This window comes from Camelina sativa, chromosome 8 (genome assembly GCF_000633955.1).
Source record: "Camelina sativa cultivar DH55 chromosome 8, Cs, whole genome shotgun sequence".
NCBI lineage: Eukaryota > Viridiplantae > Streptophyta > Magnoliopsida > Brassicales > Brassicaceae > Camelina > Camelina sativa.
Window position 1 is genome coordinate 4,976,269 of NC_025692.1, and position 3,760 is coordinate 4,980,028.

The 3,760-nt window shown below is 38.5% G+C and overlaps 1 pseudogene; it reads right to left on the reverse strand.

Moving 5' to 3' along the window:
* LOC104709226 lies at nucleotides 614–1,750 on the reverse strand (annotated as a pseudogene).

Below are 3,760 nucleotides of genomic sequence, written 5' to 3' on the forward strand. Positions count from 1 at the left end.
CCATAAATCCATTTTAATGAAGGATATTATTGTAATTTTGTAGTCATCTTCAACATATCTTCTTCTGCAATCCTAGATAGGAGAGATGCCTTTGCCCACTTCCACGACCGTATCTTTCTCTAAGTTCCTGCAACAATCAACCAGAAGAAAATGAAACTCACGCAAAGACAAAACTAGATCTACAACTTTGTTCTCGAGAGAGAAAGTGAACAGTGAGCTCACGGAACAGTTGTCCAGCTCTGATAATTTTCTTTCTTTTGCCATGATTTTAGTCGAAGAAGATGAACCAAATTAGAAGGAATCAATCTCATGTTTTTTGCCAACTCAAATTTAAGAGAATCCCAAAAAAATCAGGAATCGATCTTTCAAAGTTTTTGTGTTCCCTATCTCTCAAAAATTAAAGATAACTTTAAATATAAATGGCATTACTGTAATAAAACAAACAACCCTGGTTTATAAGTAATAATCAAACTTTTCTGTATTGTTTTAGTAAGTCAGTTTTCAAACGTATTATTTTTGTAATAAGACTACTTTTTAATAATATTCTAGGTAATTTCCCTTATAATACCCTCAAATATTTGATGGAGAAGACCCATTGGAAGTCTAAACAAAATTACCAAAGTGGAGATCTTTTAGGAATGGTCAAACAGCTTTTAAAATACAAAGCACTTTCGTTTGGAACATAAATAAATAACCAGCTCAGCTTTGGTAGAAACTCTACTAGGCCGGAACAATTCAGACAACACCACTGAAGGCACGTGACCACTCAACATCTTTCATCCGCATCACTTCTCTGACCGAAGCTACATCATCCCATCTCCCTGCGTCTGCATAAACGTTCGAAAGCATAAGTTTGCATCCTCCGTGAGCTGGATCCATCGCCGCTAGCTCAGTAGCCCCAAGCTCGGCGATCTCAACGTTCCCGTGAGTCCGTGAAGCCGATAATAACATCCCCCAGATCATCACATCCGCCTTTACAGGCATCTTCTTGATCATTTCTTTTGCTTCCTCTAATCTCCCAGCTTTCCCAAATAAATCAACCATACATCCGTAATGCTTTATGTCAGGCTCGGTCCCGTGATCCCTCTTCATGCTTTCGAAATACGTTTTGCCTATCTCCACTAGGCCTGCATGGCAGCATGCGCTCAAGACACCGACAAATGTGATGCTGTTTGGTTTGATTGGGAGAGATTAGAGGTCAGAGTAGAGATCAAGAGCTAGTTTTGCATGACCATGTGTAGCTGACCCGCAAATGATAGCGTTCCAGGGAGAGATTGTTGAGGAACATATGTTCTTTGTTTGGCGGAAAACATTTAGAGCCGTTTCAATGCTACCACATTTAGCGTAAATGTCGATGATAGCAGCGCTTAGATTGTTGTTGGGAGGAATTGAGCTACGGTTTAGATACTCCTGTGCTCTTATCCCTTCTTCCAATGCGCCTAGAGATGAAATAGCAGAGAAAACACTCACCATTGTGATGGCATCTGGTTTCACTTGGCTACTATTGATCATTTCCCTAAAGATGAAGAGCTAACTGAGGCGAAAGACTCTGCGCGTAACCCGATATCATAGTGTTCCATGAAAAGATGTCTTTATCACTAGTCTGGTTAAATACTTCTCTTGCCTGTTCAACCATCCCATTCTTCACAAATCCTGCAATCAAAGCGTTTCTCGAAGCAATGTGGTACTTAACGCTTGCTTCAAACTGCTGAAGAGCGAGTTTCATGTCATTAGAGACGGCGTAGAAATGTATGTAATTACGTATGTGTGCATAAAGTAAATTAGACACAAGAGATTTGTTAACGGGGTTCAGTTAACCTACATCCCCGGGACCTAGTCCAAAAACCATTCACTAGAAAAGTCTGCAACCTACAATCACTATATGGTCTCCACCACTCTTTTCTAGAATTACAATGAAATAAGAACTACTACTCATTGTCTTTTCCGACAAGTATAGATCTTCAACAAAACCATCAAAAGATCTCTCTATCTTTTTAATGGGGCAACGTCACACACATGTGTGCCTCTCTCGATAAACCCTAGACGCGCAACCTCTTTCGATCACAACTGCGTTCTATTTATATGCTCCTCAAGAGCAAGAGCCCTAAACTCCTCAAGTTTGGACTTCTCTCTCAAACAAGGCCTACATGGCTTCTCTAATGATCTCAAAGCCCACATGACACTTGCGTTTCTTACATCTCTTATAAGACACCAATGCTACACATCTCTTCAAGATCGTGACTTAATACTCCTCTTCAGTTCATGTATGTTTCTCTCTTCATCCACTCTTCAGTACTAGCTCTTGTGTCATACACACACTTCTAACAATCAGTAACAACTACACCTACAATGTATGATCGTTGCTTTTATGAAATCATAACAATTTTCACGATGTTACCATGAAGTTGCAAACCAATGGAACTGCCGGATGATCGAGCCGAAGCAGAGAGTTAATTCAATAAAATAACCCTAAAACTAGTATCCGATTAATCCCCGTTTAATCTCTGATTTTCTCGGTAGGCGTTAGGCCCACTCCAACCGTCCGACTAGCGTCTAGCGATTTCTAAAACAAGGCTACAAATTAAAGAGGAATTGAAACAAAAAGGTGTGCACTACAAAGTGAGCGTGAAGGAAGTTTCATTTCATATATACCAAATTTTGATACACAGCACAAGTATAAAAGAAGAATTCAATAACGAAATTTTACACTTTATATATATATATATATATATATATATATAACAATTGTACAGATATTAACTGTGATCAAAATCATTCTCATCTTACACAAGTTTGAGGGAGTGAACAGAACAGAAGAATAACACTCCAACCTATACAGGTTTTGATGTCCATCAAAAATCGATAGTGGGCCAAAAGACAGGATATCCCAACTACATAACAGAGTCCATTAGAGCATCATTACTAGGAGATGCTCTCACACTTACTTTTATGAATGTGGCCCAAAAACAAAATAAAAAATCCATTATTTGGTCAAATAAGAAGAGAATCGTTTCTTCTGTTGCTTGTGGAAGCAACGATTCTCAACAAATATCAACAGGTGTCGACTTTTGAGTGGTTACTATTAATTGTGATTAAAATATATATAATTTTTTAAGAAACGTTAAAAGCAGTGCTGGGCTAATGATGGTTTTAAGATGACCAAATCATATGAGGAATTCAAGCAAAAAGGTGTGCACACCACAAAGTGAGCGTCAAGGAAGTTTCATGTATTACCAAATTAGCACATGTATAATAAATAAGAACTCAACAACCTATGTTTGAAAAGAAAAATAATTTGACCTTCGGTTATAATACCCCAACACGTGAACGAGTGAATAGCTACTAATAACAACACTCTACACTTTAGGAGAGCTCATTTTGCATAGAATATATACCAATCAATGCTAAATGTTACTTGGCCTATTCATTAAGATACACCCACTCTTTTTTGTCAACTGAATTTATATTTATCCAACCGGTGAGATCAAATAGTTACCAGACACAAACAGATCAAACACCCTATACCCTCTTGTTAGCCTACTCTAGCACCACTGCCATCATACAACAAGTGGTCTATACAAAAAACCAACCTCTCCCTGAACCAAAAAACCAGGCACAGAAAGATCTAAGCTAACAACCACCAAAAAGCACAGCATACAATTCAAACAGAGGGGAAACCTCGTTCTTCCAAGAAGACAGTGTTCAACCAGTCTGGATGCCCTGAAGCAACATAAGACTGTATCCTTAGATCCCCTGTGAC